General features: G+C 41.0%; 1 long non-coding RNA gene across 1 annotated transcript; it reads left to right on the top strand.

Moving 5' to 3' along the window:
* The first annotated feature begins 16,806 nt into the window (after window positions 1-16,806).
* Window positions 16,807-25,914, top strand: LOC139799497 (uncharacterized). The gene is made up of 3 exons (XR_011727307.1): window positions 16,807-17,134; window positions 19,285-19,446; window positions 24,262-25,914. It is a non-coding gene; the product is annotated as an uncharacterized lncRNA (long non-coding RNA).
* The last annotated feature ends 417 nt before the right edge of the window (window positions 25,915-26,331 follow it).

Raw genomic sequence — 26,331 nt, 5'->3', positions numbered from 1 at the left:
TCTTGCTGGCAAAATTAAGGTACAAGGAGTCACACACGGCAGCCCTGTTCCACTGGTAGCCCAGTGCCAGCCTTCTCTGGTATCCTGCTGGATGCCCTGGTTATCCTAAGGGCCTCTCCAGCCACAGCTGGGCTCTCAGCCAGGTAAGTCATGCTGTGTTTATCTTAAGAGGTCATTCCTGGCTGAGAATGAATACAGGTCTGATAATCCAGATAGTTTTGAAAGTACAAAGCAGTTCTGGAGAGAAGACCAGTTTTTTTAGCACATTGGGGGAAAGTTTAGAGCTGCAGAGCAGGCTGGAGTGTATGTGCAGAGCTGCCGGGAGGTCACTGGGAGAGAGATTAGTTTTCCTGGCATTATTTTCCCTCAACAGCTGTCCCCACTCTGGGAGCAAAGGGGGAGACAAGGATGCAGGGGATGGGGCTGCTGTGCTGCTGCCAAGAGATCTGCTTCCTGTGTCTCCCGTTCACCTCCGGTGGTGGCCTCAGGTGACACAGCTGGGAAGCAACAGCTAAAATGTCTTGTTGCCATTTTTAGTCCTGACTGACATTTCTGACACCAGGCACAGGAGATGTTCTTCAGCTCTGAGTGAATGAAGCCTCTAAATCAAGAGCTGTATGGCTGCTAATAAAGCAGCTGCTTACTCATTGGACCTCACTTCCTTGCAAATCCTTCACATCCCTGGTCAGGTTTCATTTCCTAGGCGTGTGTAAAACATAAATCCATCAAGCAAGGTGCTATTCAGGCCAAATGCATGTCTGCATGTAGTATATTTTGTCTGAATTGTCACATGGATGAAGGTACTTTCAGAAATGGCTTTATAACTGGAAGGCTCTGCTAGTGCTAAAGTGATCCAGAGGAAGAGTAAAGCCTGGGAAACTCTCTTTGAGCAAGGCCAGAAAGAGGCAGTTATTTGTCCCTTGATCCATTGTATAATTTGACAATAGGTTAAAAGTACTTTCAGCTGCAGAACAAGGTTTTCTGAAGGCAGTGTACAGGCACAGATTTTTCTGTGTCCTGACTATTTGTGAGAGGCATTGACTCCTGTATTTGCAGCCCATGAGGAAGAACCCCTGCTCGAAGGCACATCCTGATCCCTGAGGACACAGAGCAGGATCCCTGCAGGCTGCTGGGCAGTGGGCTCTCCCTACCCTGATGGCAGCCTCAGCCTCCTGCACACAGGCTTGAGGAGCTGGGAAATGGAAACCAAGCCATGGCTGCTCTCAGCAACGTGAATCTCCATAAAACCTATTTCACTGTCCTTTGTTTTCTACCTTGCAGAACAGAGAAATGTTTGTGCTGCATCTCTGTCCATGTCTTAATATTTTGGGAGTCTGCCCTAAGGGCAGACTGAAAAATAGCTGGGTTGTTTGTTTGTTTTCTGTTTGTGTTGCTGTTTTGTTTGGGGGCTTTTTTGTTTTTTTAAGAAACAAGCCACAGCAAAATTACCTTTTCAGGAAATGCACAGATTTGCTTAAAAAATTTCCCTTTGCTTTAACATATTTTCCTTGCTAGCCAGTCCCTGGAATTCATTTAAATTCATTGTGTTAGCAGCCACTGCATTATATGGGTGTTTAATCAACATATCGATTGTGGCAAGAAAGATTTCAGAAACTGGACTTTGTTTGCCAGCCTATGGTAATTTCTAATATAAACGTGGTGATTGTTAGGAGAAATGGTGGGTCTTACAGGCTTTATTGGACAGATGTACATGAATGTTGATTATCCTGTTTATTCTGTAGATTTTAACTGGTTGCATGCTAATCAGCTGCCTTTTCCTTAGCTACACTGAAGTTGCTGTTTTAGCAGTTTCTTTTTTCCTCATTCCCTAGCCACGTATGTACTTTCCCTCCCTGTCTTTTCCTCTACAGAGATGATCTGTTGATGATCTTTGAACACAAGTAGGGAAAAGCCCCTTGTCATTATTTTTTTTTTTTTCCCTCTTTGGCAGTGAAGCATTTGGCCACGTCTCCATGTTCTCTTCATACCAGTATTGCTTCCAGATGTTGTCTTGGTCCTTCTCTCTTGCTTACAGTTGGATTGTTGCTTGATTATTAGCACTCTGTTTTCAGGAGGGAAGCCTTTAACTTGGGAGCAACTAGACAAGAACCCAAGCCACAATTGTCTTGACCTCAACTTCCTCCGTTTGAGGTTATGTTTGGATTTGAGATGTTGGTTTGGCCCATGCCATCAGACAAACCCAGTCACAAAGTTCATTTCTGAGTCTGGAGTTGGATTGTACCAACGATCCAAGACTACACAAGATGTTGCTTCATGTTTACTGCATGTGGACTCAAACTCTATTGCTAAAGACTTAACCCCCTTTTTGTTTTGAACAATGCTATGGGCAACTTGCATCTGCAGTGAAAATCAATGACCTGGAAATCTGAACTTAGTGTGATTTTGCTTCAGAATTCCTTAAATATCGTCCTGGTGAGGAGGACAGTCTCACTTTGTAGTCTGCAAGTGAGACCACCTCTTCCTGAGGTGTGCAGTTACACCTTTGTTCCTCTTGGCTTTCAGTACTGATGTCGTGTCCAAGAGAAGGAGTCAGAGCTTTTCTTACATAACCCAGGTACTCTTACCCTGTCTCCTGGCTGTTGTTTCAGGCATTTAGAGATCAGTTATTAGTTTCCCAGTCCTTAAGTGCTGTTTTTGGAGAACTTTTAAGTTCACTGGTTTTGGAGCATTTTCCAACTAGTGATGGGGAACTTGCCCCTTTTTTCCTGTCCTTAGGAAGTGGAAGACTACCTGGAGGCCAACCTAATTATGTGCTGTCCCCAAACCAATTCAGCTTGCTTTTAGAATTGAGATGGGCCCCAAATTCAGTCTTTTGCAGAAATGGGGACCCACCAGTCCCCGAGTGACAAAAATGTGGCAAGTGTCACACAAGTGACAAACACTTAATTATGTCATAATGAGCCTGTTACAGACAAATCCACTGCAGCCAAGGCAAGGGAGAGGCCTTCCTCAAATTGGAAGAAAAATGGTTTATGCCTGCGGGTCCTCAAGGCTGAAGACTCCAGTGTCAAGCACCCAGACTGTGAGGAGGCAAAAGAAAAATAATTCATTCTGCCACTCAAACTGCTGAAAAAAACGAAGATTATTTTGTTCCAGCAAACATCACATATCACCTCCCTCCCACCAGCTGCAAGAAAGTCAACATAAATACAGTATTGGAAACTGGCTAATTTGGCAAGGTGCAGATTTTTATATCTATAGCTGCTGGGGAGCAGCTATACCAAAAGTAGCCCAGAAGTCATTAAATGTGAAGAACAATGTTGCCTTTTCATAATCCACAGGTAGTTGTCTGATCTGTGCTTACTGCCCAGATTTCTCTTGATATGGGGAAGGTGTGAAGAAAATCAGCAGCCGTTTTTTGGTTTTGGAGGGGTTTTTTTGGCCCACATGAGGGCAACATCGAGCTGCAGCTGAAACTACAGGCTTGGCCAAAGCAGGTGTACAGTTCACTAATTTAAGAATTAATGACATGAAATGAATTAGCTAATTTAGAGATATTATAGATGATGCCTTTTTTCCATCTGCTTCCTCTCCCACTCTGTGTTTGTTTGTATCTGCGGTTAATCTGGAATTGTCCAAAATTGCTTTTGTCATCTGTGGCCTGTAAGAAGGCACTGTGAAGGGTAAGGAGAAGTTTGTTAGATCATAGCTATGATGTTTTTCTTCAGGATTCTTTTCCCAAACTTTGTTGCATAGTTAAGGGTTGTGTTGAGGAAAATGGACAATTAAGATTATGATTTTGAATTGTGGAGTTATTGAAAAGTACTGTGTTACAGGGATCTCAGGATGAGAATTTCATGACACTGAGGACTTGAAGTTCAGTTATTTGGGCAACGTATCAGCTATGGTGTTTAATGCAGGTAGTTTTTAATAGTCGTACTATAGCAAATGCAGCTGCACAAAGGGCTCCAGAATTACAATATCCTGTAGTCTCCATCAATTCTGATCACGGTCTGGAACTAGATGCTTTGGGAGGCTGAGCATCCTGACTCCAGAGGAACTGAGAAATGAGGCAGATATTCCAGATTCTAGGTGGCTGAGAAGCCAGATCAGAGGGAGTTTGGTCCTCATGATTTCTGAGACTTATTGTGGTTTTAGTCAGTAACTAGGCAACAGATGCTCTCAGCTGTTCCTCCACTACCTCCCCAGGGGAAGATGAAGAAAATAAGGGAGATAAACTTTAGGCTGGAAGGAAAAAAACAAGGGTATGAAGTAGTGATAGTGAATTACAAATGTATATAAAATACATAAACATGGAAATCGCACAACTCAGTTGGTAATTCCTTCCCAACCAGAAAAAGTGCCACGCTAGACAAGGCAGCAGATGGGGGTGCCCGAATCCAGGGTCTCAGTAACAGTTCACAAGAGTGTTAGAACTACCAAGCTGGTCCTACTTGGGAAGACAGAAGGTGACCTACCTTGGTGAATGAGGTTCTTCTCCAGTGAGGAAACAAGGGGTAGCAGGAGACAGTCCTTACCCAGCCCAGTACACGATCCAGAGAAGCCACCAAGGTACTCTCTTGAGAGCCATTTTATACTGAGCACATGGGCAGGAATACTGTGACTGGTCCATTTGGGTCCCATCCTCTCCTCCCCACAGGCTCAGCTTCCCCCATTATCACTGCCACAGCAACACCATGGCAGTGCTGATGGTGTCCCAGGCAGGTTTTTCTATCCTGGTCTTCTGAAACCAGGACAGACTCTGGATGTGTGATGCTTAGTAAGAGTCAAGTTACTAAAATACATAATTTCTTTTTCTGTGCAGGGAGTGGAACGTGCTAGAAATGGTAAGCAGAAGCAAAGATACATCATGGTGTCTTTGCCTTTGTTACTGCACAGGGGTGAGCAGGCACAGAGCTGGAGCATGGCAGAGCCAAGAAACACTGCAGCATCCCACATACCTCCAATCTCTGTGCCAAGGAAGTGGAATGGGTGCATCATGGTGATACATGAAGGGGTGTGCTGACCTTCAGGAGGACGAGATGGACAGGCTGCTCCAAGCACAGAACCTGTGAGCTGTGGCCTCAGGCTCCACAAAGACAGACAAGACTGAGGTGTTTTCCAGTTTTATTATGGTCATATGGAGACCTGTTTCATTATTGCCACAAACCTTTTGTGAGGTTGGAGTGCGAAAAAGCAGGAAAGAATAAATGTCTGAAGGCTTAGCAAGGAGATGCCTAAGGTGGTTCAATATGCAGGGCCTTACCCTACAATATCATGGCCATCCCCACAGGAGGATGCTGAGCCCTAGGTGATCACTGAGCTGGCAGTAAGAGGTAAAGAAGGGAGACAGGGCCAGTGACTCCAACAGGGACATCACAAACCTCACCTCTGGCATTTGTCTGGCAAAGCTGTTTTTTTCAGGGCAATTACCAGGGGCCCTGATTTTTCAGGCTCTTTTCTCTAAGGGAAGTGGATACCCAGGTGGAGGCTATGGTACATTTAACAGTGGTGTTACTATCCAAAATTATTTGGAGGGATAAACAAAGCAAAGTTAGTAAAAATGGTCTCATTTATTACATGAACTGATCCACATTCAGGTTGAAGGAACTTTCAGGTTTTATGTCTGTACTCCATGGATGTTACCAGTATGGTTAAGAGATCTTCGTTCAGGCTCTTTGCCATCCCAGGGAAAACACGTTGCCAATGCAAACAAAACTTACAGCTTGGCAAGTAGTTTCTTTTTCCCCAGCCATATAAGCTAAAAGCATTCTTGAAAGTGAAAACCAGGATTCTGTAACAAGGCATGCTTTTTGTGCCAAGTTCCATGGTTCTGCAAGAGGAGAATACTTTTAAGTCCCTTTCAAAGCAGCAAAGAATGAGCTAGGCCTCCCCACCCACCTTTTTTTTCCTTATTTTTTGTTTTCCTTTTTTTTCCCAGGGTTTCCAAAGTATATTGGCATATACCAAAACAGCTTTGACAGGACATTATAGGTGATGGATTGGTGCATAAAGTATACCTTCTAGTATTTTATTAGAAAAGTAATTGTTTGGATATATATCACTTCTAGTTTAGCCAGAGGCTGATACTCAGTTTCATATAGCCAGCAAGATTAACTCTCTGTGGATTGACATTTTGGGAAACCAGCAATCTTCCAAAGACTCAAAAAAGCTCAAGTAGAACAACAGGCCTGTGTCTGTTTTGCTTTTATCAGCAAATGCCTTTTTTGTGTCCTTGGGACCAGATTCTCATTTGAAAGCTCTTCCAAAGCATTATGCTTTAAGAAAGGAAAAAAAAAAAAAAAAAGTCTGGAAATGATCTTGCCTTCAAACCTATTTTCTTGGCTTTGCATTGCTGTACTCCATAACAACAGTTTCATTTGGTTTTGTTGTCATGGTCTTGCCAGTAAATGTTTAAGTCTTCAGATGCACTTACTCAACTTAGAATCAACACAGGGTAAGTAGAGAATCTAAGAGAACAGTCAGAATTCTCTGTATCAAGGTGAGTAGTTAAAACATTTGGTGTTTTTTATGTGAAGTTCAGTTATGCTAATAAAATAACTTGAAAGTAAAGAACAAAACCCCCAGTTGGTTAGCAGAGAAAGTTTGTTAAAACTAACTTTATTTTCTGCATGTGCATTTGACTTGTTTTTTAATGGCTTACGTGGAAGGGTTTCAGTGGGGTTGTTCCCCTGTTGGAGGCCAAAAGGAGCACACAGAGGTGAACACGTGGAAATATGGATGCTGTGAATGAGCACGGAGGACTCAGGTTTGTGTCCAACACAGCAACTTCACTAAGTCAGAGGAGTCCCTGCAGCAGAGGAAGCCACCAGTGCTCTGGCACCCACGTCTGCTGTGGCAGCAAAGAGCTCACACCTGGTGAAGCACACCCAGGCCAGCCAAAGTCCTCCCTTGTGCTGCCAGCTAGAAATCCTGGTTTAGCATAACAAGAGTAGGTAAGACATTATTTCAGATCAGCACAATCTGCCCTAATTTACCTCAGACTGAGTTTCCACAAGTCAATTCAATTTCATTTTCCGTGGAGAAAATCCCCTCTCGTGCCACTTTTAATTCCTGTTCTCCGCTCCCCTTTTTCTCCTCTTGGAGCACTCTACAAACTCGTTCTGACAATGAGGAGTTTCACAAGTTATTCCTGATGGCAGCACTTCCCCCCCATAGCCCTGCACTGCTACATTGCTGTGGCAGTGCCAGCTGAGCCTTTGCTGCTGAGGACTTGCACAAAGTTGTGTGAGGTGGGATGAGGAACATCTCAAAGGCATCACTGCTGCTATGAGAAAGCCCTGTGAAGCCAGCGTGTTAAATTCTCATTGACATCTCTATTATAGCAAGTGTGATGATATAGTATAGAAATAAGACATTCAAATATACACAGCCTATCAAAATGAAAGCCTTTTTTCGCCCCTTCCATGAACATGAATTATTTGGACTATGTCCATCAATACTCTCAGTTTATCCATGAAAAAGTGTCAAATGGCAAAACATAGAGGAGAATATGAAACTGTGATAGGACACTGGCTAGAGCTTTATTGTAGAGCTTAGTATTGTCTAGATATAAACATGAAGGATTTCTGCTCCTTACTTCATAGCCTTGATAAACCAAAAGCTTTGCATAAGATAGTTTTAAACATTGAACAGTGATGACAATCTGTTGGACACCAAACTTACCACTTAGGATGGTATCCAGTCCAGTAGTTTGTAGCTAGTGAGTACTTCCTGGCTCAATTTGATTTTTTTCAAAGAGAAGCATGTGGGTTTGTGTGTATGTATTTGTGTTTGTGTATCAACTCACTGATTCAAATTATTTACTTGGCTGCTGGGCCCTTGGTATGTGTGCCAGTATTAGGCTATGATTCACTGTTGTTGAGTCCTTCACAAGGAACAAGCATGTAATAGAAATCCATACAGCTGTAGTGATGGTCTCTAGTGAAGTTATGCAGAGTCTATGCCTACGTCAGTGGAGCAGATGAAGGGGTGAGAAAAGCTAACTGCTGTTTCCGAGTTATTTTGCTGAAAAAATTTTGCAAGATGCATCTGCACTTGCACACACATATATAAATTGTCCTACATAAAAATGAAGGGCTCAGCATGCACTGTTTCCTCCATTAGTAATCCCTTAGACACCCAGTTTCCTAGCCCTTGGATATTCATTAATGGTCTGCAATTTATTCCCCAGCAGCAACTTCCAACTGCAGAGGAGGAATCTAGGACTCTAGGGGAGTCCTGGGACCAGTATTGAGTGACTGCAGGCAAATCCTTGGGTATACCTTTGGAGGTCTGAGAAAATGGAGAGCTTTGTAAAGCAGGGCTGCGGAGTTCTAGGGAATACAGGTTGGTCAGTCTGAGCCTGCACATTGCGGCCACATAGAACCCTGTGGCAGCAATGAGGACAGCCAGCAGAGTTTGTGTAGCTAAAAGGCAGGGACCTTAGTACTGAAACTAAAAGGACATTGCCATTAGTTTGTGACAATACAGACTGACGTTGTTCCACTATGCCTTGGAAACCTTTCCGTGAGCCAGCTGTGCTGCACAGAGCAGTGAGCCTGCAGCGTAGGTGGGTATGGTGCCAATGGTGTGAGGCGGAAAGGTGCCCATCCTAAGGGTGCTCTGAGAACTGTCACCCTACAAGCATGGCACTACCTCTGGGTTAGTGAGTTCTGCAGAGAAACAGGTGTGGCACATTGTGGGCTCTGTGACACACTTGTTCTGTCGGGTGGCTTTTGGATCAGGGCTGGCTTGTGTCCTGCCACGCCAGTGCACATGCAGAGTCGACCCAAGTTGACCCCAGGTATCATATGGAGGTAAAAGGCATTTTGTTTATTTAATTGAGAAAAGGATGAGAAGTGGGAAGCTCTCAGCCTAAGTTTTCTTAAGTGACTGGCTGTGTAGCTCCTACTAACATCTTGATGTGGGATTTTGGCTCTTGGCATGTCAGGATGAATTGATGCTCAGGAATTCTAAAATCCTTGACGGCACTAAGGTATTAAAAGTCAAAGCTCTGGACGATCAGTGTAAATGAAGTACTGTACATCTTAACTTCATAAAGCTCAGAATTTTCATTCCCTTCAGCAACAGTGGAGATTTCTTTAGGCAGAGGAAAAGGTATCTGGTTGAGGTAGTTTATGCAATCAGAAGAGCAGAGGCATATGGAGCAGGGATGTGATTAATGAGTGGGTGGAGAATAACTGTTACTCTGGTGTTTAATATTACAGGCTATTTGAAGCCAGAGATGGATGCTTTCATTACATTTTCTGTCTCCCAGAGATGGTAAATTAAGGGTGGTCTTACACAGCAAGGTGCTTTTCAAAAGAAAACCAGGGAACAGCACTGAAATTGATGTATTAGTCATTCTTTTTCCTCTGAAAAGTGAAAATGCAACATGCCGGATTATGAAACTCTGCTTATAGTGTCATTTGTCATGGAAAACTGTACTTTCTTTCCCCACTACTTTTGTTAATAATTGATACCTATTCTAAGATATAAACGCTTAGCATTTGTGTAGTGACAGAAGATAAATCCTTCAGGAGAGAGCCATAGATAATAAAACAACATTATCTCATACTTTTTCTACTGATATTTTGAACAGATTACACTTTTGTAGAAAAAACTCATGAAAACATTATAAAGTAAACAGTCAAGGAGCTAATTTATCTGGAAACAGCAACTACCAGGACTGTGGAATATTCTCATTTTGGGAGAGCAGCAGTATAGATGGTCCTATATATTTGCTTTACTTTGTTAGTTCAAAATACCTGCATTGTGTGGGGAGAAAACAATGATTTTTCAACAATAAATACCATAAAGGAAAGGAAGTAAAAATCCTAGTACCTTGATAATTTCAGATTAGCTACTGGTTCTAATGATTTGCTAATCTAGTTGCCAGCAATAAATCTCTGCCCAGCAAGTACATATTAATCTGTATTCTCAGTTGTCAAAATGAAGTCAGGAACCAATAGATTTGGCAATACCCAACGCTGTTCTGAAGAGCAGATCCTCAGAGCTGATGCTTGTGTCTCCCTGGGTATTCCTCTGACCACTGAGATCAGTTCTTTACTGCAGGGTCAAATGTTTCATACCAAACTTCTTTATTGAATTAAGGGATCTGTAAGACTCTAAGCTGTATTATCCTTTCTGGCTAAACACAGCCAATACCACTAACCCACAAACCCAGCATCCTTGAAAAGCTGACAGGGGTAAGGTGCTGTTACTCTGAACTGACTGGACCATTTTCCCTCAGGAATTCTGTAAACAGAAGCACCTGACTTTAGAGAGCTGTGCTAGATTTTTTGGTGTGTGTTTCACATACTCCATCGAGCTAAATATTTCTCTTCCATTTCTTCCTAAAAAGAAATCCTGCCCAATGTCAGCAGTGGTGGAAATTATGAGCTCAGCATATGCACAGAATGAGCAATGCCAATACTGGCACTGAGCACTGGCAAAGATAGTCAGCTGTGTTTTCAAAGGACCATGTCCAGGAGCAAAAGATAAGTTCAACACAGCTCTCATAATATTTTCCAGACTTTGCTCTGAGTGCTGATGATTTTCATACTTTCAAGGACTATATGCCTTCAAGCCATAGAAGGAAAAACCACTGATGTGAGTGTCAGAATATTCTGTTTGGATCCAGCTCTCGCTGGGTATGTCTAGTTTGTGTTTTTTCTATAGCGGTTAAAGCAAGATAATCTAACTTTGTACTGGTGAAATTATTTCCAGCAAATATTATAAAAGACCCTAGAAAGGACAAACAAAATGGCAGGATTACTAGCAGTTCTAAATGCACATCAGAGGAATGTATTTTAAAATCTAATGGTAAGTATTTGGATGTAGGCTAAAAACCTGATTTGTAGTAGTACTAGTCAGTAAAAAGTACTGCATGTTAGTTTTAGTCCGTGGCAGGAATTTAGTAATCTTCCTAAAAGGACAAGTTATTTCAGTGCACATACAAGAAGGAACTGTTAATCCTGGTTCTTTAGTAAAGCAAACAAGGTTTACTTCCCAAAGTTTAACAATTAACAGCACTTTGTCACATGGATTTTGTTGGTTTTCATACATTCACTGAGTTTTCTCTCAGCTTGCTATCTTTTCCATAGATTTTATTTTATCTATTTAGCAAAGAACAGGTTTTGAATGGTCTCACTGTAGTAAGATGATATGAGCCCTGCCCTCTTTTAAACCAATTTGTCCATTTACTTCAGCCTCCAAAAAATTAACTGCAAAACCTGACTCACTAATAATATCATTATTTCTTTTACAATAGGATGATAAGCTTTTTTCTGTGTATATAATTTAAATAAATATTAAAATATTAATTTTTTTTAGGGAGATGTACACTATGAAAAAATATTTCTGCATTAGGGACCATAAGATCAACCCTTTCTGTCTCACTAAAATAAATGCATATGTTGGCTAGTCTGTACTGCCTACTATTAAATATTCTTGGCTTTTTGTGTACACATATTGAATCTTGGCAGGAAGGGAATTTGACTTGTGATCACCAGCCATCACTGAACTCCATGTAATTGATGAAGGAGTCTTCTGATGTGAAGAGGTATTGCAGAGAGCCATGCAAATCATGGGTGAGTGATGTTACTACTGGCTGTGATTTCATGATCATTCCTATTTCAGATTTAGAAAATGTATGTATACATATGTAGTAACAGTGAAAATAATAAAAGCAAGGCCTAGGAGTGCAGAAGCACTTGCACCTGGGTATCTTTGGGGGATGGCAGATTTAGCAGAGGTAAGTCAAAATCTTGTTTTTTGCAGCGGTAACTTTAATTCACTAAAAAAAACAAATAAAATATTAGAAAAGTTTAGTAGACACTTTAATTTCAGTAATTGGGATATTACCTATGTTTAAGACATGAAATTTCAAATGTTTAACTTGATCGTATATTTCTTCAATGTGCTCTGGAATTCTTGATTACTTAAAAGTCCAAGTCTAAGGGCATATTAGTATTCAGAAAGAATGTTTGAATCTGCATGCATTATTGGATCAGGCTAAGTATGCTTCCCACTTTGATTAAACTTTGCTGATCCTGGAGTAAAATCATTAAACATTGATAAATGGCCATTGCTTTTTCTCCTCCTAGAGAATGTACTGACACATCCTGTGCAATTATTTGTCTCAAGTATCTTCCTGAACTTTTAACCCCCTTTACGTTCCCTTATGCCTGCATATATTAGGTAAAAAAATCTTAATTTCAAAGCATTTTTAAAAGCTACAATTAATACATATACTCATACAATTAATATGAATTCAGTGAAAGTAAAATCATGAAAAAACACACAGTCATGGTAGGGCTTATTCCTAATTAACTACATGGGTGGTTTTCTTTGAGTGATATTTCCTTTCAGTTCTTTAGTTCCCGGGTAAAAATGCCTTTGAGTCTAGGCTCATCTTTTAGAAAGATGTTTCTCAAACCAACACCCAGATAATGTTGTCCTCCAAGGGAAATTCTAGTATCACTTATATTTCCTTCTTGCACATAGCTCAATGGCATGAGGACAGACAGGAAATTTTATTCACCAGAATTTTAATGTGATTTTTTTTTTTTCTTTTATCCTTTTTTCTGTGGAAGCTTTGTGTTGTTTGTATTAGTATTTTTGTAAAGCTTTGGTTACAGATCAGTGGTGATAAGAAACTCAGTCCTCAAACTGTTCACAGATGGATTGTTTTGTTAAGATGAGGATAAGTTTAGGGAGGGAACTGAGGATAAATGGGAATGAAATCCATATGGTCTCTTTTACTTTCTTGCACCTCAATGTATGTTTTTAAAAGCCAATATTTGTGGCTCAAATTTAAGTAGCTTATTCTTGGTAGTGCAGCTTTAAATACTCATCTACATTGTCCAGGGACCACCTAAATTAAGCTGATTGAAAACATAAGTTAAAAATTAACACTGATATTTTCTGCCCACCCTTACTTTTGAGTGCAGAAAATCTTCTCTCCCTTAAAGCCAATCCATATGTTGGAACAACTGCAGTCAATACATTGGCAGCACACGCTGTTTGCAAACAGATGAGGATAGCAAACAAGTTGAATTTGTTTTCAGGAAAAGTATGAACTATCATGGTTTATTCATCACCATTATCATGCTCTGAACTTAGCAAGGCCCAGATCATTTTCTCACAGGTTCAGCTGCATTCCTGTTATCAGTTGAATGGACCAGAATTTTAGCACTGAGAGAAGAAGATGCAAATGCAGTGCTGCTTCCAAATCCATCACTGCCAGCACTTAAGCTGCTCTGGGCAAGAGCATAAGACCCTAGAATAAGGCCTAGCCCAGAGGAATTGATTTTAAGTTTCCTGAATCAGTTCAATATCTACACTGAATACCCTCATTAGAAGCACTGACTGCTGAGATTGATCACCTCGGAGTTGGGGCTGGCTGTTCTTATGATAGAGCTGGCTTAGATGCAATGGCAAATGAGTGGAGTTGATAAGACAGGAGTCTCCTTTGGTCTTTTTTCCCATGGAAGAAAGAGGAAGAATGAAAGCTCATAAAGCAACCAGAGAAATAGGAATTCCTGGGCAAGAGGGTTGCAACCTTGGCCCTTTGTGTAATTGTCAGATCTCAGCAGATGACACAGTGATGTCTTGGGGTACCAAGGCTGCCACAGCAGTAGGAAATTCTAGCCCACTGGGGAATTACTGGCATGAGCAACAGGGGTGTAGGGGGGAAAGCCATGAGTTTCTTCCCTAGCACAGATTTATTTCCCTATCAGACAGCAGAACAGCTCTGAGCACTTCAAGTACTACCACCTCCTTTATGTTGCCAGAAAACAAACAAGGGGCAGTTCATCAGGGCTGTGAAAGGGGAAAATCCTGCATATAATAATAATGCAGGACCAAGGTATATAAACAGTATTTTCCATTATGAGGTCACTCAAGAATTTCCAGTTCTTTCTTATTTATTTATTCGAGGTAACCATTCCTGCTTTTCCATTCTGGGTGCATGTGGAAGATTAGATATTTTTTATTATTTAACTTTCCCACTTGATTTAACCTATTGGAAACATAATGACTTGGAGAAATCAGGTGAAAACCCCCTAAACCATCACAGTTACATGTCTAGATGTGCATGATATTCAGAGCCAATATTTCTGCTGGAATAGAGCTGCAGAGCATGATGTTATATTTTCCGTTGGTCATATTGACTTTCCAAGTTGCTAACATACAGTGGTATGAATAGCTGAATTCCTACAGCTTTTTGTGTGAAGTCAAAAGGCTTGTTTATAAACAATCTATTTATTTTTTCCCAAATTCATATATCCAAGAAGCAATTAAATCGAGGTCATTTACTCCAACATTGGTTTAGTGTCAATCATCAGGAAGAAAATCATACACAGTGTCCATATGTAGAATTTCCAGATTTGGTCATTATGATTATGAGGGAGTTTGAACAAACTTGTGCTGATGATCCAGAGAAGGTAAGCCCACAGAAGAAGTTTATAATAAGAGGCAATCTTTATTTCATTGTTTCTGGACATTAAAAATGAAGACATGGTAAATGTTAAAGTAGTTTTCAGATTCAAAAATGAAGAGAAAGACATCTCCCATATTCTTCCTTTTTTTTTTTCCCTAGCTAGCTCTAAAGACTATATTTGCTCTACTTATAAAATGTCTCCTTCACAGTAAGGTGGTAGCAAACACATCAGTGCTTCCATTGTACAGTGTCATCCATGACCTTTCTCAAAACATCCTAACAAATCCCTTTTGTACTGTTAGCAAGGTGAGGTATGGATCTACTCAGTCCAAACTCATTTGGCCAGGGGTGATTGGACCTTTCTGGGGAAGTAGTGCCACCTGAGATGACTTGCTCTCACTCCGTTTTAGATTTATTTCTTTATAAAGAATCATTTTTTTACTGCAGAGTAGTGTTTGTCCAAAGCTTAAATCCCTACCACTTTGTTTCTGGAACAATTCACAAGCTTTGTCTCCAACCTTTACTGCATTTTACTCTGGCTGCCAGCTCTGGATGCTTTGGTTTATTTTCTATCCAGTGACAGCTACACTCCACCCATCTCCCCCTGCAATTGAACAGAAGGAAAAGTTAAGCATGCATTGCTTACAGCAGCAACTCCAGAAGGACTTGGATACTTTCAATTTCTCCTTTTTTTTTTTTTTTTTTTTTTTTTTTTTTTTTTTTTGGGTAGAGCTATTGTTTCAATTACTATCTTGAGAACTTAGATTAGTAACTTAGGTAGATATGTATAGTTGCATGAACCAACTTAATGACTACGAGCAGTCTCAGTATGATACAATCCAGTGGTCAAGTACAGAATACAGAGCTCATTCCCATCTGTCGTGGTGTAGCAGAGCTTTGTCTGGCAGGGTGGATCATGCATATATAATTAAGTATGTTTAAATATTTCCTGGCAGTATAATACAGGACTGTAACAGCTATCAATGCTGTGAATAGCACTGAACATTTTATGGACTCAGAATTTATGTTGCTGTTTAGTTTTGTTTTGATTTCTGTCGTGTATTTCCTTAGAAAGGCCTCGAGCTAACAATGTATCAAGTGAGCTCTAAGTTACCAACTTTACTGCCTTATTTTATATTTCTAAAAATTATGTTGGAGAATTTAGTACCTGTGAAACTCTGATAGCTTTAAATTCACTACAAGGATCTATAGCAACACAGCCAGAACACACCACGGCAGAAGGATAAAGCTGCAAATCCATTTGCTTAGATGGAGCAGCATAATTCAAACCTGAGTATAAAAACTGTGAGTTTCTGGTAGACATACAGACACACCAGCCACAGTCCCATATAGGCTTCTGGACTCAACTGAGCACTCTTCCAGCTGCTCCCACATGGGAAAGGATTCCTGGTCCCTACTTCCCAGACAAAATTCAGAGAAGTGCCTTTCTGGGTGTAGGGACCTCAGCTACACGAAAGATTGTAACTAAAATCTCTCTCTAAATGTCTGTGTAAATTGACTACAGCCTTACTTCTGCCCACAAAGCTTCCTCACCTGGCAGCTCCATGCTGGCTGGTAACATCACAGCTTTTCTGCTCTAGTATATAGGCTATTGTAAACAAAAGCTTTGCCATGTAGATTGATCCTGAGTGTCTGTTCATACATGCTGAGCATGGAATGGGATGATAATTCCCTGAATTACCAGGTAGGAAAATGGCTTACACAAGGAGTTTTCTCTTTCTCTGTCAGATATTTCAAAAAGGTCTGGTCCTTCTTAATCTTCACCTGATTTAGTACACTCTCACTCCGGAGAAAAGACCAGGGTAGGCACCTTTCTTGCACAGTTTTTATTACATTCTGAACTAAGCTTTTAGCGTGCTCCCTGGGTTTAACTTTTGTCTGAGATAAGCTATTTGAGAAGACAAATTCCTACCAGTGGAAAATGACCTCAAGACCTTGGGAGTCCTTAAGGAAAATCTTGATCTTCATATTCCACAGAATCCCCATATTCCTCTCTCTGTTGACCTGCAAGCACTTTGGTCAGAGAGGGTTCTGAAGCAGGAATTACAGGAGTTGCATATTTTCTCATTTTTTTTCACAAAAAGAGATGACATCTCTCTTCCTTTTCTACTTTATTACCAACTTAGAGGCTATTACTGCAAATCTAACCTTTATTAGGTCAATTGAGATGCCTGTTCTGCAGCGGAGGATCTGTCTATGCTTGTAATCTGTGTGAAGTTATATTCCAGCATCTAAATAGTTTGTGTTGGTTTGTTTGTTTATGGTGGCGCTTTTTGGTGTTGGTTTTTGTTTTGTTTTGCTTTTTTTTTTTTTTTTTGGTGCTGTCGGCTTTTGGGTTTTTTGTGTGTGTTTTTTGTTTTGCTGTGGGCTTTTTTCTTTGTTTTTTAGGAACAGAAGGTCAGGAACAAGCCATGCCTTTTCATTTTATTTACACTGGCCTTAACGTGCTCTCTGCTGCTCTCTGTTGTTCTCCACTGAGCAGGTGTATTGTTATGTATCATTAATATTAACTTTTTTGCACAGAAGTTATCACCTCTGTCAGAGGCATGCAGAGATCCTGCTGCTCAGGATGCAGTGCAAGCAAGGAAGTGAACAACTACTGTGTCCAAACGTGGGCAATTCCTTCCATCACCTTGTGCTGGGCCAAGCCGAAGTACACGAGCACATCAGTCTCCAAGACAAAGGAAGGTTCCACTTAATAGGAAAGTGAGTTATATTGAATTACATTGCTATAGTGTGTGCTCTTTAATGCCAGTCATGTTTACTGGTCCTCTCAGAGTACGAGGGACTTCCTAACCCCAGGAAGCACATTGGAATGAGAACTCTTCTGGAGTATTTAAATATTGGGATGTTAATTTTTTTGCACCTCCAGGACCCTGAAGATTTCATTTTTTCTCAACTTTTTTTTCATCTGCTCTGCCAATTTATGTGGTTATCTCTTAACATTAGACAATTTAGAAATCTATGGGGTTTTGCAATATTGATGGAGTTTATTTGCTGTTCTAGCAATGTAAGTCAGACTCTAGAGGGACCAGCTAGCTTAAAAATTATCTCAAGGCTGTAGCAAGAACATAACTGCTTGTTTTTAAATATACTTGTTCCTAGAACCTTCAGCTTGATTGCATTGTGTGGATTTATAACATTCTTGATGCTAAATCAGCATTTTCAATATCATCTGGAGGAGGGCCATGGATCTGCCTGCTATGGAATTGATCAGATTAACGTCCTGATAAATACACAGTTAGACTGCCTATAGTTTAAGGTAATAGTCAGAGAACAAAATAAACTGTGTGTAGAAAAAAAAAGTTATCCTTTATTTCATAATGATAAATAACAAAACACTTGTGTTTAATATAAACACTTTTGGCAGTAAGGTCTTATACATAAATAGTTGTCTGCCATATAAAGAGAATTTCTCTAAGAAAAAATTAAACCCCCCCCCCTTGCTGCTTCAAATACTTTTCCCCCATATTCAGTGTCATAGTTGCATGCAAGAGGAGTAGGTGTGCTGTTGAGGATGGTGTGATAAGCTGACCCTTGGCACTAGGTTTCTTTGCTCTGTGTTAAGGGAGCTCCCTCACATGTTTTCTTCTGGGCAATATTTTTCCTCTAACTCAGGATTTCCTCTTGCTCAGGGCTCCTTGGAGGCTTTGCTAGTAGCATCTTGGTTTTGCTCCTTCTAGGGAATTGAAAATACAGGTCAAACCCTGACAGTCAAGTACCCAAACCTAAGAACCAAGAAGGAAATGTTGCTGGTGCAGATGTTACTCTGCTGAGTCTGTTGGACCTGGGTGGCCTCTCTGTGCCCTGGGTGGTTATAGGAGGTGTCTTAAGGAAATACTTCAGGAGTATCTCTGTGCTACAGGGCAACCTTCACCCCCCGAGGGAGAAAGGTGCTCATAAGGAGGCTGAATCTGTTCTCTTGCTGTGCCTCCCAGCACTCAGCATGCTCCAGTCTGGGGCTGAACATTGGCTCAGTTGCTCTGTCAACGCTTGTGCAGTTTTCAGCTCTGGCTGCAAGAAGTCTTTCTGGTTGATGTATATTTAGACCAGGGAATAGTGCTACTTTTCTTATGGAAACATTCTGGCTGAATGAGAGTAAATGATACCTACAAAATTAGCCTTCCTAACCTGTAAAATATATCACAAATGGGTGGAAAAATGCTTCCAGCAAGCTGCTTTTTAACTTCTTAAGAGGAGAAACTAATTTGTGGTTAACATATATATGATCCTGAACCCTGTGAGTTTGGCATTTACTGCCTTTATGCCAATGACAGAACCACAAAATGTATATGTAGCCACTCCTCTTACAGAAATGTCATCTCCTTCACCCTCCAAGAGCCAGAAAAGTTTCAATTTTTCGAAAAACAGACCATCAAGTGGTGTGGTAAAAGTTACCACCACAAACAAAGATCTTTGAAATCACATGAATAAGGTTGCTCAAACTGCATAGTGCATAATTTGCCTGCTCCACAAATGGAAAAAAAGGAACTCGGTGCCAGTTGGCCTTTGTGGGCTGGCGTGTGTCGCACCAGTGATTCATGCACAGCTTAATTCATGATGGAAATAGAAAATGGAAGATAAATAATTAAGCAGTTGAATAATAAACCCAAAAATTTTAGCCCTTTTTCATTTTTCCCCTACATGAAGGCTGTAGTTAGGAGTTAAGATTTCTACTGGGACCTAGTGACAAAGACTGAAGTGTAAATAGTTTGTTGGTATTAAATTCCATCCAGGACTCAGCTTTTCTTTCTGAAGCCATTATACTATTGGGAGAACTCATCTAAAAAGATATTTGTAGTGTCCACTTACTTGAAAACAATTATATAAATTGCTGGTGGTCCTGTTTTCTACAGATCCTGTCAGAAGAAAAACTGCGTAATTTTGCTGCAGGGAACACTGTGGAAATATTTCCTTGTCTTGACATAGCCAGGCAGGCTTGGAAGCTTTCTGGGGAGTTCAGGATCTCATGGCAAAAGGAAATGTGAAAAATTTCACCATTCCCTGCATTCAGTGCTGTGAGTACTCCTCCATGGTTTAATCCCACAAGTTCATTATTTTGTAGCTCAGTATTTATACTTTATTCAAATTGGAGAAAACTCAAGTTTTCTAATGCTACCTTGAAGAAGTTCTTCTTAAACCTCTATACAGCTTTGCTAGCAAGTAGTCTCTCATGAAATAAACATCAAAAAGAATGAAAGTGAATCTCAGCCTCTGCCCAGTAACGAACTGAATGAGTTGGGATGAAAATCATGTCAGACAAAGCATATTTTGGGTGCTAGAGATGTGATATCTCTGTGGTTTTATTTATTTATTTAATCTTTCTCAGTGAAAAAGTGTTGGACTGGAATTACATATAAAAAAACTGGACTGTAAGCATTGAATCCACAAGGGCAACTGAGTTCAAGTAGTAGCAGTTATAACTTGGGTCTCTCTGGATGAAACCTGTGTCAGAGGAACAGAAAACTTTCCGAATCCCAACATAAATTGAGTGGTGCTCATTCTGCTCATTCTTCTTTGAGCAGGACTGCCAGGCCTCAGCTGCTGTCCCTCTGAGGGCCAAGCTCTCTGCTTAGCTGTGTACTCTGCCTTCTGGGATGTGTTTGGGGAGCTGCATGTGCTCATCTTTCTCCTTTAATGTGAGTTTTCTCCACAGACACTCTGAATGGCAAATCTTGAAACAGGAGTAGCTGCTAACCTTCTAAATGGCAATCTGCTGCAAGACTTGTCTGCTGAAAATACAGTGAGAGCAGTTCCGAGGGGACATGTAATGGAATCTCAATAAACCCCAAGCACGGGAGATTCAACAGAAAAAGAAGCACCCTCTAAACCAGTTGCTTTATTATGACAAGCTGGAGCTCTAGCAGAGCTATGAACTTTGTCAAATGAGACATTCCAGAAGCCTTGAGATTTTGCCACTTCTTTTTAGTATGTTGTGCTTCAGTCAAGGGAATGAAGGTTTAGATGGAAGTGTCAGTAAAGCCAGAATCATGACAAGAGCAGGCAGTACTGTTCCCACCCAGACAGTGGGGATAGAAACTTCCCAAAGGGCAGGAATGGCTGCGAGTGCTGTCGTGGGCAAATGCTCTGAGCTGCAGCATCTCTGACAGCTGCCTCAGCAAGCTGCCTGCTACTGATGTTGTCAAATTTATTTCTGTACAGACACAGAAGTACATGAAACAGCTCTCTCATTTCTTCGTAAAAGTCCAGGGCCGGGATATTCCTGTCCAGACTAATGAAGTCATTACTAATTTAGAAAAGCATGTCCCATGTATGCTTTTATCTAAGTTCCACCTGAGCAGTGAGGGTTAAGCACAGGACATTTGGGTGCAGTGCAGGGTCTCCTGCTGCAGTGACTGAGGGGTGGGTGCTCTCAGGCACCATCTGTAGCTCTGCAGGCTCAGCAGCTGAGCTGGCACCTCTGCCTGTGCTTACAGGGGTTTGGAAATGGATAATGCTGTATTAGTGAGAAAAGCCCCGAGTTAGGCTAACTTAAAGTAGCATTTAATCTTTGCTAATGAAAATCTGCAGTTAAGATCCTAAGTCTTTTTCACGTTTTCCAAATACTTCTGCAGCTTTGGGTGCAATCCAATACCCCTTGAGTTAAAAGCAAAAACCTGGATGGGGAAAGCGACTTCTGTTGATGGGCCTGTACCAAGACCAAAACAAAACAGGGGCTTCCCTGACCAGCCTCACACTCCCACCATCCTTACATGGACACCAGAATCAGCAGGCACTGGCATGAGGTGAGGTGCCACAGTTTTTTCTCCTCTCACAGCTGAACTGCTCATGCAGGTAGCTGTTTCCCTGAAGTAATTTTGTGGGTGGGTTTTGGTTTTTTTTTTTTTGCACAACCAGAGCCTTGGGTTCTAGTTTTTACAGTAGCAAAAGCTACTGTATACTCATGGGTGGGAAAAAGACTAATTAGATTTGTCGTGTTTTCACTCTTCTGCTTAGCCAGAGAGCAGATCAGCCTCCAAGCAAAATAATCTGCAGCCTTGAGGGGCCTTTGGACTTGGCACTTGGGCTTCACTCCATAAGCATCTCTCGCCAGCATGTCTGAGCTAGAAATAGCAAACCTGGACAAGGCAGCTGAAGAAAAGGGGAGCAAGTTAGGAAGCACTACTGACTGCAGCTCACTTTCAGACTCCCCCCTATACCTGAGAGAAATAACTGATGAGTTTTGATTGGAGTGATGTTAATGCATCTGTGGCTTTCCCTCTTGTGCAGCCCTGAGGCTGCCTGGCCCTGGAGCAGAGCCTGGCCTGGGCTGGCTCTGCTGCTGCTCTGCTGCTCCTCGTTTCCCTTACATTGGGAAGATGTCTGTGCAATTTTTAAAGTAAGTTTAAAGCTGCTTAGCTCTGCAGAGAGGAGTAGAGCAGCCTCTGGAAGGCCAGCATGTGCTCTGCAGCTGTCAGTATGGAGATGTCTGCAGGAGTGACTGCAGAGTGGTCCCTGGGACAGGACTGAGACTCTTCAGAATGGATATCAACAAGTCTCTGAGTTTAACCCACTTGCATTGAAGTGTCATTGCATCCTGCCTTGAAGTGTCATTGCATCCTGTCATTGACCCCTGCCTTTAAAACTCTTCAGGAAGACACTACCTCGAGCAGTGAAACAAGCTCTCCATCTCTGCAGCAGGGCTCTGCTCCAGCATCTGTGCTCAAGTCCTGAGATTACATTTCAGCAGACCAGAATAAGCCTATTTAATGAGGTCCAGGGGGCATTGCACCTCTCACCAGGTCCTCATTAGTGAACTGACTGCACTACAAATAGGCAAAACCCATCAACCCGGTACAGTCAGATAATGCTGCTGGGTCTGTTGCTGATTTACGAACATCAGCTGTTCTGGCTTAAGCAATTGCATATGGGAACTTGTTGGGAACTTCCTCAAAGTAAGCCCTAAATAAGTTACATCTTCATGGGAAAATATTTAAAAATAAAACCATATGAAGAAGCATGCAGGAATAATGGCAAGAAGTGGAAAGACAGCTCTGTTTATTTTGCTACAGCTCACTATCTGCATCAGTAAGCAATAAATAGGAAGAAGCAACTAAAATTGATGTTTCAGGGCTAAAGAAATCAGATTTAAAAATTGACATCACAGATTTTTATTAAGATAATTTCTGCTCGGTTTGGTTTTATTTTATTTTTAATTTTCCTTTTTTTTTTTTTTTCTCCTCTGTCTGGACAGCAGAACTTGTTTTGTCCCCTTAATTTCTCTTTCTCCAGTTGTCGAAATTGTTATGATAGGGTCAGCTGTAGCAGCATGAACAGGAGTTGTCATCAGTCTCCAATGGCCATGAGTATTAACTTTTCACTTGTACCAGGCCAGAGTAGATCCTTTGTGTGGGGTGGTGACCCCAACAAAGGGAAGACTTTGAAAAAAAGGGGCCGTTTTCAGTGCAAGTGTAATCATATCTTTGACCATAAGAAAAAATACTGCACAGAACTGTTACTCTTGCCCAGCTGCTGTCAGTCAGCTCCAGTAGGGAATATATTGGGGTGCAGGGCCCATAGTGGAGTTACCATCCAGGAACTGCACCTTCAGATGTTATGGTGTGAGGGGATCATTTTATGGCATTGATACAAGGATGAGAGAGTGTGGTTTAGGATCCTGATGGATCCTGGGGGCAGAACAGAGAGGGCTGCGTATTTTCTCCCGTATCCATCATACCCCAGGGAAGCCAGGAGGGTGGGAATGGCCGCCCCTTCCTGTGCCCTTCTTCCTTCCTGCGTTCAGGCACTGTGGAGAGGGGTTGGTGCTTTTTGGCCTCAGCTCACCATGTCCTCTACAGGATCTGACATCACTGGCTGCTGGCAAGGTCCCTCACCCCTTTTCCCAAGTTGGCTTTGCCACCAGGGATTTTCGAACACTTCTGACAGTGACCACTGAAATTGGGGTTTTTATGTATTTGTATATTTTTCATTGTTATCCCATGTGTTTCTGTCCCTTCCCTGTCCTAACAAACCTGTTCTAATTTTACCTTCCACCCTTGAAGTCTTTCTTCCTTACTCCTCTTTTCCCGTCCCCCAGGAGCAATTCTGTTCTCTGAGTTATGGTTTGCCCCAACCACTAAATCAAAAGAGGACATAGATTCTTCATACTGTTTGTATGCCTGGTGTTCAGGGGGTAGGAGGTGCTTTTTGCTCAGTCTTTACTTAGGAAATGTACTTACAGTGTACATGGAAGTCAAGAGAGACTTCTCAGGAATGATGTGGTTGTGGTCCATGGAAAATTATTTAATTGACAGTGGCAAATGAGGTGGGTAAGAAATTACTTGTTCTCAGAAAGCTCTGACTTCCCTTCTTGTGGTCTGCTTCCCCAGTTGTCATAACTCCAGGAAAAAGGCCTGTGTATATCATCAGCTCACAACAGCAAAAATTAATTGCCTGCCACTTACAGCCTCTATTCTATTCCCGTTTGGTTTGCCTCAGGATTTGGTTTGGAGTTTTTTCACAGTCAACAAGGGTGAAGGAAACATTTTGAGACATTGGCAGGAGCATGCTAATAACTTAGAAGGAAGCTGGGCACTGTATTTCCATAGAAGCATATGGACTGAGATCTTCTTATAAGTAGGAGGAAATGAAGCTTATGTTTTGTGTGTTTAAAAAATAAGTTGCTATATCTTCCACATATTGCATGCAAATATAAGGTCAAGAAAGCTAAAATTAATCACATATGCACAAATTGGATGCTCAGTTTCATCTACAAATATTTGGAATTGATACATTAATTGACAGGTAAATTGTACCTCTGTCCTCTGAAACTTTTTATAGCTTAGTGGTATCCTTTTTTACTTCTAATTATAATAGCAATCCACCCTCCACAGATCAGCAAATCTGTCCTGAGTGGAAGGAGACAATTGTAGCATATGAGAGGAGGCAGATGCAAGTGGTTCCATTGCCTGGCTGGGATGCTCTGGATTGCACATGTCTTCTCTGCTCCCTGAGACACTCCCACAGAATACAGACTGGAAACCAAGGTTACCACATTTCTGTAGAGCTTCAAACAGTAAGGGACATGGCATGGCAGTTACAGAGCCTTTCCTGAAAAATGTGGATATCCCTTTACTTCATATTTCTAAGGATGAAAATTTTAACTATTTATTAGAGGATTATGATTTTGTGTTATTGTGACTTCATAGCTACTGTATTCTGCATAGTGTCTTGGATTTATTTAACACATTAAAGATTTCCCTGTCAATATAGGGATACAAGATCCAGGCTCTTCCTAAAATGGACACTTACGCTGTTTAATACCATTGATAATATTACTAAAATTTTATCAAAAATCTAATGCAAATTAATTTTTTTTCCTACTTGAGAACTTGTTCAACAGAAAAGTCGAAACTTGTCTTTAAACCTTGTGCAACCCCAGATCCTGACAAACACTCTCATTCTCTGCCAAGCTTTTATAAGCATGCTCCAGTAGCAATGGCTTTTTAAGGCACCTTCCCTGACTAGATGAGGTGGGACCCAGTACCATTTTTAAAGAGTGTTTCAATGTTCTTCCAGTCCAATAATTCCACTTTGGTAAAACTTCTGAATCTTCCCTTATGGTGCAACCACTAATTTTTCTCCACATTAATTTTATCCCAGGCATATACTGAAAAATCACCACTATTGTGTTTGTTTGATTCCATACTTTCAATAAATTTCCATAACTTTCTATAAGATTCATAACTTTCATAAAATTTCCATAACTTTCTATAAATTCTAGTCCTCTTGCTAACAAAAATGACCTGTGGAGTTATGCATGCAAACACTGAAAGGATATATTTTTCCCCAGGTGACTAATACTGAGCATAAAACCTAGTTATTTTTTTTTTTATGTTATTCATAATACATCTTTTATGCATGGCAGAATGTACTCAGCATATATGTTCCGAATAATTCATTCCAAACTCCTGTCAGCATCAAAGCTATTGCTCATTTTTAAACCTGGAAAAGCCTGAATATTAGCAGACCTGCAAGTCTTGAGGTTTGTGAATTCACTGGGAAGTGAGACAGCTGTAAACCAAGACACCAAAATTAGTTTCTTTTTTACTGAAAATACTGTTTGCACTCTCCAGTATTTGCTTACAGCTGCTGCTGGCTAAGGACGTGAGCCTTATCCTCGCAAGACCTTTCAAGGGTTATGCTGGGCCTTACTGGTGTCTTCTCTCCAGTGGACAAAGTTGTGCATTCAAAGGCTGGACCTTCCCTGTGGCACCAGGATTCACTGGAATACCTCCTTAGAGAAGTAACTCTTCAGCAAATTGCCAGAGGTGAAGATTTATGCTCCTCTCATTGTTCCTGCTGTGACCATCTGCTTCTTACTAAAACAAGCAGCAACCAAATGAGTGGTTTTATGTGATACTGGTTTTCTGTATTTGCTTGAAATATTCACAGACACACCTGATATTGTCACTAATAAATCTCATATTTATGCCTCTGATGATCTGTTGTGGTAGATATTAAAATACAAAAGAAAAATCTTTAGAAACAAGGTTTACTAGACCAGGAAAATAAAAAAGTCAGCAAATGAGATTGAGCTAAAAGACACCTGAAGGAAGTATAGAAGAGTGTAAAGTACAGAAGAAAATCTGAGAAGTTCTTATTAAAAGAGAGAAAAAGGGCTGTGATCTGCTTTTGTTTTAGTGTCCTTAGAAAAACTTTTCCCACAGCCCATGTCCCAGTTGCACGTTATTTCTGAGGTTTTCCGTGAAGCGATGGGGCACACAACTTGTCTGAGACCTCTGGATGTTACTCCAGTTTTAACTGTTGGGCTTTAGCCCCAGTGCTGAAATGTACTTTCTCCAAGCTGGAGTTAGTAATTTCAACGTATCTAATTCTGAGTTTAGCAAACTGTAAGCTGGTGAATATTATGTTTATTGGCATCACACAGAGCTTTTTTTTGC

This window comes from Heliangelus exortis, chromosome 9 (assembly GCF_036169615.1).
Source record: "Heliangelus exortis chromosome 9, bHelExo1.hap1, whole genome shotgun sequence".
NCBI lineage: Eukaryota > Metazoa > Chordata > Aves > Apodiformes > Trochilidae > Heliangelus > Heliangelus exortis.
The sequence above is the reverse complement of the archived record's forward strand: the minus strand, read 5'-3'. Positions and strand labels throughout refer to the sequence as shown.